Source organism: Lactuca saligna, chromosome 5 (assembly GCF_052625555.1).
Source record: "Lactuca saligna cultivar CGN05327 chromosome 5, ASM5262555v1, whole genome shotgun sequence".
NCBI classification, from domain to species: Eukaryota; Viridiplantae; Streptophyta; class Magnoliopsida; order Asterales; family Asteraceae; genus Lactuca; species Lactuca saligna.
In genome coordinates, this window is record NC_136421.1 from 187,781,205 (window position 1) to 187,791,069 (window position 9,865).

General features: G+C 45.6%; 1 non-coding gene across 1 annotated transcript; it reads left to right on the top strand.

Annotated features, from left to right (window-relative positions):
- The first annotated feature begins 2,498 nt into the window (after positions 1–2,498).
- Positions 2,499–2,606, top strand: LOC144999050 (small nucleolar RNA R71). The gene has a single exon (XR_013660576.1). It is a non-coding gene; the product is annotated as a small nucleolar RNA R71 (small nucleolar RNA).
- Positions 2,607–9,865: the final 7,259 nt, after the last annotated feature.

The following is a 9,865-nucleotide window of genomic DNA, read 5'->3' on the forward strand; positions in this document are numbered from 1 at the left end:
TTATGCTTCTGCTGTAGGATCGATCATGTATGCTATGACGTGTACTCAACCTGATGTAGCCTTTGCTTTGAGCATGGTTAGCAGGTATCAGGGGAACCCTGGCAAGGAACACTGGACTGCGGTAAAGAATATCCTCAAGTACCTGCGAAGGACTAAGGACTGGGTCCTTACCTTCGGTGGGAGTGATGACTTGAGAGTTGTAGGGTATAGTGATGCTAGCTTCCAGACTGATAGGGATAATTTCCGCTCTCAGTCGGGCTGGGTCTTTACCTTAAACGGAGGAGCAATCACTTGGAAGAGTTCCAAGCAGGAGACAGTGGCTGATTCCACTTGTGAATCAGAGTATATAGCAGCAAGCGAGGCAGCAAAGGAGGCTATATGGCTAAAGAACTTCATCGGAGACCTTGGAGTTATACCAGCTACAAAAGAGCCGATGGAGATTTTCTGTGATAGCAATAGTGCGGTTGCCTTAGCCAAGGAACCAAGAGATCATGGGAGACCCAGACACATTGACAGAAAATATCACTTCATCAGACATCGAATAGAAGAAGGAATCCTTGTAGCAAAGAGGGTATCATCGGATGAGAACCCAGCAGATCCCCTCACGAAGGGCCTGAGTATGGTTAAGCATCTTCAGCATGCTCGGAGCATAGGGCTGAAGGATGATATAAGTTTTAGTAGTTAGATAAATTATGAAATTTGTAAAGTGTAGTTGACATTTGATGATGAATAAAAGGTGTTTTATTTATGAGTAAAGTGTTGCTATCTCTTATTATTCAAACCTCCACAGTCGGTCATAAGTCAGAAGTAGGTATGAATCAAGACTGTCATGATTGGTTGCAGAGGTCTAAGGTGTTGGACTTGGCTACAACAATCATGAGTGCTCATAAGTTATGTGCATTGGACTCAACCCACGCTCACTGGAATCACTTCATGGAATCCTATCTCGAGTGATCGTGAGACGGTAATATCATATAAGTCTTCAAACCTAGAGATATGATTTGTTACTTACAAGTTGGTTATGCATTGATTGTACGAAAACGCATTGGAAACTCGATGTTATAAAACGTGCCTTTGTGTGTAATTCAATGAGTGGTAGAACAAACATATGAGTCGAAGTTTATCTGTTCCTTCTTGGATTAGAAGTTGATATCTAGGCCCCTCGATGATTATGTTTTGACCTATGTATCGGGCCCGGTCAGAACTAAATTGATGTGTTCAGTTAAGTTCTATGTCAAACAAATCGGAAATCGGGAAACAAATGCTGGACAATAAGCAAGACCATGTTCCATGTATTTGTCCGGCTGATATCTAGAACAGAGGATTATATGATCACTTATCTTAAATGGTTCGTTCTAGTTCAACAGAGTTTAATGAGCTACGTTTGCTGATCGGTTCCTGAAGTCATACTTGCAACTATAGTTATTAGACTTATCCAAGTGGGAGACTGTTGGATATAGTGTCTAAGTTCATAACTATATTTGGTATGTACTTGACCCGACCCGGCATGGTCCATTTGGGTTGCACTTCACCCGAACAATTTATGGATAATATTTGAGAATAGTACAAGTTATGATTTATTAATATATTATAAGTTCTAATATCTTAATATAGGATCATATTATTTAATTAGTAGTGATCTATAATTAATCTAGGATTAATTTAGAGATCAAAGATATTACTAATTAAATATGGGCTTCCATATTTATATAGTGTGGGCTAAAGCTTATTTGGAATGGGCTAGGCTTGCATGGAAAAGTCCATGGATACTCCATGGAGCTTTAACCCATGGATCTCATGGAAATGAAGAGACATGGGTTTTAGGGAAGTAACCCTAATCCTTCACTCTATATAAGGGAGGCTTTGGTTCTAGAAATGTGACTAGTTGACACTTGTTGAGGTGAGGGAAAATTTCAAGATAGTAGTGACTATTCTCTCAAAGTTCCAAGTTTGTGGTGATTTGTGATTTCCACTTGAGGCATTCACACTATTGGTGCTAGGCTCAAAAACTCCAAGCAATCAACTACAACTTCAAGGTAAGTATTTCTCCTAGCTTTATTTGATTCATGTTCCCCATGCCATGCTAGCTAGGATATAAACCTTGGAAAAATTAATTATATGCATGTATCTTACACAAACATAGATCCAAGGTTTATTAGGGTTGCATGTACACTTAGGAAGTGTTAGAATGCTCAAAACCCAACAATTCACACCCAACTTTAATTGCATGAATTGATTGGTCCATTTGTGTCAACATCCGGTCCATATTATTCAGCATTGCCATCATACCAGCCATTTCTTCAGAATACGTGCCTCCACTTCCTTTTATGTCATCTTGTCTTGGGTTGTGGTACTCACGAGAGTGTTTTGCGAATTCTTCAACTAACTCCTTGACCTCCCTTGGATTTTTCTTTGTTAATGGTCCTTGAGAATCAAGGAGTTGCCTTGTCATAACATTGACCCCATCATAGAAAATTAGCATCTCTTGTTGAACATTGAGATCATGTTGTGGACAATTTCTGATCAATCCTTTTGTAACGCTCCCTTGCTTCTTATAATGAATCCCCTGGTTGTTGCTCAAAGTTCGATATTGCCTTCTTGAGTTTAGCTATCTTGGATGGTGGGCAAAATTGATCTAAAAACTGCTCATGCATTTGAGCCCAAGTAGTGATTGTACTTGGTGGTAGTGCTTTTAACTAGTCTTTAGCAGCTCCCTTAAAAGTAACGGGAAGCATCCTTAGCAAGATGGTATTTCTGTTTACATTTGGGATATTGAAATAATCTGCCATGTCATTAACTTCATCGAGATGCTTAAAAGCATCCTCGTGATCCGTACCACAAAATGGAATATCCTTAAGTGCAGTGAGGATATGTCCTTTCAGCTTGAATGTGGCAGTGGTAGGAATGGCGGGTTGTAATAAACCGGGACCAACAGTGTAACACCCAGTTTTTCCAGGTATATTGACTTATGCTGTATTTCTTTAATTATGTAAGGTGACTCGATGAGTTGGTGCTAAGACTCGTCGAGTCTGGTCGTGACTGGATGACGTGGTTAATAGGGGGACTCGCCGAGTCAAAGCTAACGAAAGAAACCCTAATTTCTCAGGTTTAAGACCTATTTAAAGGCCCTTATGGCTTTCATTTGCGGCTACCAATCCATAGAGAGAAACCATAGAGTGCTTGAGCATTTTGAGAGAGAAAGGAAACCATTCTTGACCTTTGTGGTGTTGTTTAACAAGAAGAAGGAGGTCCTAGCCAAGAGGAAGAAAAAGAGGTTGCTATTCTGTGGATTTGAAGCTAAGATCATCGCATTTTAGGTATTAATTCGGCCCATCTTCTAATTTATGAAGTATATATGGATTTAGGGTTTCTTGTGCCCTTTGATAGGTTGATTAGATGTCCAAGTAGTCCCTTTCTGGTGATGAGGCTTTGGATCTCGATCCATAGAGGTCCAAAGAGCCTTACTCATCAAGCTTTATAAAGAGCAATGGAGGTTATGACCTTGGGTTAAGGTATTTGGGGCTAAATCATCATATATTGCGATATAGATGTTGCATGTGCAACAAGATAGAGACTTTATGTGATTATTGAGCTTGGGAAGATTAGATCTAAGGATTAGAGGAATAGATCTGACCTCAGAAAGCTGTTTGAGGTTGTGCATGAAATGAACTCGCCGAGTCCATGAGCAGACTTGACGAGTCGGAGCGGGTTGTCCCGTGAATCAGATCAGTGGATGATTCGCCGAGTAGGGTGAGTGACTCGGTGAGTCAAAAAGGATTCAAAGGACTCGAGTTCACGTATGGACTCGACGAGTCTATGCAAGACTCGATGAGTCGGGTCAAAGGTTGACCGTTGACCAGCGTTGACCAAGGTTGACTAGTGTTGACATAATAGTGTCAGTCAAACTTAGCCAGGAAAGTATTAATTAGAGATGTACTTATGATATAGGAGGACAATAGGCTAGGGAATCAAGCACGAGTAATGATCCGACATCAAGCAAGGAGAGTCTTCTCACTATGCCATACCCGATGGGGTAATTATGTGTGACCGAAGGTCTTACGTGTATGATGTTTATGTGATGCATGTTAGATATGTGATATGTTATGATACGAGTATGATGATATGGACCGCAAGGTCAACTGAGTTATGGGACAGAAGGTCAACAGAGTTATGGGATGGAAATCCCCTGAGACACTTGGATCGGAAGATCCTATTGAGTTATGGCCTGGAAAGGCGTATGTGTTGTATGTGGTATTTTGGGGAACTCACTAAGCATTTATGCTTACCGTTGTGTGTTATGTGTTTCAGGTACCAGTGATGAGCGCGGGAAGGCGCCGACATGATCAGTACACACTTGCAGATGATATGTTTTTGAAATGTTTTTATTAAAAACTAAAAAAAATTGTTTGAAATTTAACGGTATTACAAAGTGGTATCAGAGCCTTGGTTTGAGGGACTCGGATGCACCTTCGGGCGTATCTGAACTCAAACTGAGGATTTGAGAAATTTTTAACAATAAAACTAAATTTTCTAAAAAGAGTAAGAGGTTTAGAGACAACCAGAGCGGAACAGTGTGTATGGTCAGCCAGCGCCCGAACGGTGAATCCCCAAAATACCCTTACATTATGTGTTATGAGATATAATATGTTATGTTATGCATGCTAGAGGAGGCTAAGTATTCATATTAGGACTAGAGTGGCCTTATTTGTGATGCCTTAGCCTAGGAGATTACTCCTGCTATGAGATACCTTGAGAGTGAGTAGGTAGCAGTGAGGAGCTCATGAGAGGTCTACCAGAGGGTAGCCAATGCATAGTGAGAGTAGAGTACTTGCGATCCGGGATCCAAGGAGGAGGACTTGGGGTGAATGTTGATGCGGTGTGAACAGTAGTATAGGGCCCGTACTACTGAAGACACCGGATTAGTGAGCAGTCCAAGTAAGAATCCTTAGGATGCTGGAGGACGAGTAAGGTTACGTTATTGAGAGCGAGTATGCTTGATCGAGTCTCTGATGTTTTTATGATTGTATTTCAGAGATATCATGGTTGGGACACGACACACACCTAAGAGCAGCGGTGTCAGCGACGAGGAGATTCGTCGGTTGACTCATGAGGAGGTGGTTGCGGCCATGCGGGCTGAGATACCGGAGATGTTTGGGTCTATCAAGACCACATTGATTGAGACTTTTAATGAGCGGTATGCTGCTCTTACTGATGTTGTTGTTGCTGCAGCCACCGCAGCCATCGCGGCTGCCAGGCAGCAGGGGGAGACTCGTTGCTGTATCGGGAGTTTAGCAACACAAAGCCACCAGAGTTTGACGGGACGCAGGACCCGATTGCTGCAATGAGATGCATATCTGACATTGAGGGATGCTTCTACACCTGTTCATGACCAGAGCATCTGAGGGTTCGGTTTGCGCGGAACTAGCTTCGCTTGGGAGCGAAGGACTAGTAGAAGTTTGTGACTACGCATCTTAGTTCTATGGAGATTTCAGCGGTGACCTGGGAGAGGTTCACCACCATGTTCAGAGACGAGTAAGTTCCCTCGGTGGAAAGGGAACGGTTGGCTCATGATTTCTTGACCCTTAAGCAGGGTACTGAGTCAGTTATTGTGATTACCAGGATGTTTCATGAGAGGGCGATGTTCTGCCCTGAGCACGTGTCGACCGAGCAGGCACGCATGAACCGATATCTGAGCGTTATGAGGAGAGACATTCCTGAGTTCATGGCCAACTCATCATACCGGACATTTGCTGAGCTCCAAGCAAATGCCCGGAAGAGGAAGGAGGCCGAGTCTCAGAGCAGCGATCGCCGACCGGCACAATCTCAGCCGGCGGCCAAGCGGGGAAAGCCCGCCGATTCGATATCTGGGGTTCAGAAGGGCCGCATTTGCGGAAAGTGCGGCAAGGGTCATGATGGGGTTTCTAGATCTGGTGCTTGCTACAAATATGGCAAGGAGGGGCATATCGCCAAGGATTGCCCCAAGGGGTTCATGGTTTGCTTTCACTGCAACCAAACTGGATATCGGAAGGTCGAGTGTCCATAGTTGAGGGGGACAGCACAGGGGACGCCGTAGGGATCTACCCATGCTGCTATGCGAGCTATTGAGGGTCGGCCGGTGAAGGCCGAGGCACCAAAGGCGCGAGGGAGAGCGTTCCAGCTGACAGTGGAGGAGGTCCGTGCAGCACCCGACATCGTGGTTGGTATGTATTATGTTCATATTTATTGATGCTGTAATATGATCTTGTGTTTACATTATGTTATGCATAGGTACTTTTCTTATGAATTTTGTACATGCTTTGGTGTTATTTGACTCAGGTGTGAGTCAGTATTTTGTGTCATTAGCATTCAGTAGGCACATCACCAGCAAGAGGTGATGAATCGACCTTTGTGTGTTTCTATAGCTAATGAGCGAGCAGTGTATGCGGCAGATGTGATTCGGGGATGTGTGCTTGAGATCTTCGGCGTTCGATTTCCGATAGATCTGGTTCTGATTATGATGGAGGACGTATGTGTTATCGTGGGCATGGATTGGTTGAGCCGATTTGGGGCAGTAATAGACTGCAAGCAGTAGCTGGTGATGATCCCAGATCCTAGTGGGGGAGTGCTGACAGTTTATGGTGAGGGGACTCGTAGTGGCTCAGCATTTTGTTCTGCTGCCAGGGCGATGTAGAGTTTGCAGCAGGGCTGCAAGGGGTTTGTGGCCTATGTGGTGGACACACGAGCGGCCGTTGGAAGGCTAAGTTGGATTGATGAGGTCCTCATTGTGCGGGAGTTCCCTGATGTTTTCCCCGAGGAGTTTCTGGGTGTGCCTCCCGAGAGGCAGGTGGAGTTTCGTATCGACATCGTACCGGGGGTGGCACCAATTGCCAAGGCACCCTATCGCCTTGCGCCGCCCGAGATGCATGAGTTATCCTCACAACTTCAGGAGCTGCTTGGAAAGGGGTTTATTAGACCGAGTAGCTCACCTTGGGGAGCTTCGATCCTTTTTGTCAAGAAAAAGGATGGTTCACACTGGATGTGCCTTGATTACCAGGAGTTGAACAAATTGACGGTCATGAACGGTTATCCATTGCCAAGGATCGACGATCTGTTTGATCAGTTGCAGGGAGCGTCTTGTGGTCGGGATATCACCAGATGAGGGTTCGGGATGAAGATATCTAGAAGACAACGTTCAGGACTCGTTACGGGCATTCTGAGTTCATGGTGATTCCATTCGGGCTCACCAATGCACATGCAACGTTTATGGATCTCATGAACAGGGTGTACAGGCCGATGTTGGATCGTTTGGTGATTGTTTTCATTGATGATATCTTGGTGTATTCGAGATCCAGAGAGCAGCTTGAGGAGAATTTAAGGGAGATCCTCGGAGTTATGAAGTCGGAGAGGCTTTACGCCAAATTCTCCATGTGTGATTTTTGGTTATGGGAGGTCCAATTCCTAGGGCACCTCGTTAACCAGAAAGGGATATTGGTCGATACGGCCAAGATCGAGGCAGTGATGAGTTGGGAGGTGCCGAGGTCACCTACTGAGATCAGGAGTTTCCTAGGGTTGGCTGGTTACTATCGAAGATTTATCAGGGTTTTCTCCAAGATCATCGTGCCACTCACCAAGTTGACCCGGAAGGGTGTTGCTTTTTCATAGGGTCCGGAGCAGCAGACCTCATTTGAGACACTTCGCCAGAGATTGTGCGAAGCTCCGGTGCTCGCACTCCAGGAAGGCATGGAGGATTTTGTGGTGTACTGTCATGAATCGATATTAGGGTTGGGAGCGGTGCTTATGCAGAGGGGGCATGTGATAGCATATGCATCGAGGCAGCTAAAACCTCATGAGTCGAGGTATCCCACCCACGATCTGGAGTTGGGGGCAGTGGTGTTCGCCCTCAAAATCTGGCGTCACTATCTGTATGGGGTTCGGTGTACCATATACACGGAACACAAGAGCTTGAAGTACCTGATGGATCAGCCCAACCTAAATATGCGCCAGAGGAGATGGTTGGATGTGGTAAAGGATTGCGACTGTGAGATCCTGTACCACCCGGGCAAGGCTAATGTTGTAGCCGATGCCCTGAGCCATAGGGCGGAGGGCGCCTCGATGCAAGATGTTTACATGAGATTGACAGTGATGACTCCAGTGTCGGACACCATTCGAGGGGCCCAGGCGGAGGCCGTGAGACCGGAGAACCGCAAAAGGGAGCGAGTGATCGGGCAAGTATCGGATTTCGTTACCGATAGTCGAGGACTTATGACCTTTCAGGGTCAGGTTTGGGTATTGTTTGTGGGGGGAACGCATACCATCTTGATGGAGGAGACGCATAGGTCGAAGTTCTCGATCCACCCCAAGGCCACTAAGATGTATTTGGACCTGAAGAAGGAGTATTGGTGGCCCTTTATGAAGAGAGATGTTGCATGGTTCGTAGAGAGGTGCTTGACCTGTCACAAGGTTAAGGCCGAGCACCAGCGTCCGCATGGTAAGTTGCAGCCGTTAGAGATTCCCGAGTGGAAGTGGGAACAGATTACCATGGATTTTATCACCAAATTGCCGAGGACTGCTAGGGATGTCAATGCAATTTGAGTGATTGTGGACAGGTTGATGAAGAGCGCTCACTTCCTTGTCATCGGTGAGAGCTCATCTGCGGATAGGCTGGCAGAGTTGTACATGAGGGAGGTGGTATCGCGGCAGGGAGTACCGATCTTGATTGTCTCAGATCGAGATGTGCGTTTCACTTCCAGATTTTGAAAGAAATTTCATGAGGAATTGGGTATGAGGCTGCATTTTAGTACAGTATACCACCCACAGACTGACGGACAGAGCAAGCGGACGATTCAGAAGCTCGAGGACATGCTTCGGGCATGTGTACTGGATTTTCGGAGGGAGTTGGGACACGTATTTTCCCTTGGCTGAGTTTTCCAATAACAACATCCATCACTCGAGAATTGGTATGCCACCCTTTGAGTTGTTGCATGGGAGGAGGTGCCAGACCCCCATTTGTTGGGGTGAGGTAGGGCAACGTGTGACGGGTAGTACATAGATAGTGCTTCAGATGACAGAGGAGATAAGTAGGTCAAACAGATGTTGTTGACCGCTCAGAGTCGCCAGAAGAGTTATGCGGATAGGCGACGATCCGAGCTCAAGTTCCAGGTCGGTGATTTCATGCTCCTGAAGGTATCTCCTTGGAAAGGAGTGATCCGATTCAGGAAGAGGGGCAAGCTAGGGCCCCGGTATATTGGGCCATTTAGAGTGACCGTGAGGCTGGGCAGGGTAGCTTATCGCTTGGAGCTACCTGCGGAGTTGGACCAGATTCATGATACATTCCACGTGTCGCAACTGAGGAAGTGTATAGCCGATGAGTCGGCACTGGTACCACTGGAGGATATTCAGGTGGATGCGAGCCTGAACTATGTTGAGAAGCCGATAGCGATTCAGGATACGAGGATCAAGGTTTTGAGGAACAAGGAGGTGTCATTAGTTCAGGTCCAATGGCAACATCGGAAGGGGTCTGAGCTGACTTGGGAGCCGGAGTTAGAGATGTGTGAGCAGTATCCAGAGTTATTTGTTGAGCGAGACTTGGAGGGAGAAGTCTGATTTTAGTGGGGGAGAACTGTAACACCCAGTTTTTCCAGATATATTGATTTATGTTATATTTCATTAATCATGTAAGGTGACTCGACGAGTTGGTGCTTAGACTCGTTGAGTCTGATCACGACTGGATAACGTGGTTAATGGGGGGACTCGACGAATCAGGGGAGTGACTCGTTGAGTCAGAGCTGACGAAAGAAACCCTAATTTCTCGGGTTTAAGACCTATTTAAAGGCCCTTATGGCCTTCATTTGCGACTACCAGTCCATAGAGAGAAGCCATAGAATGC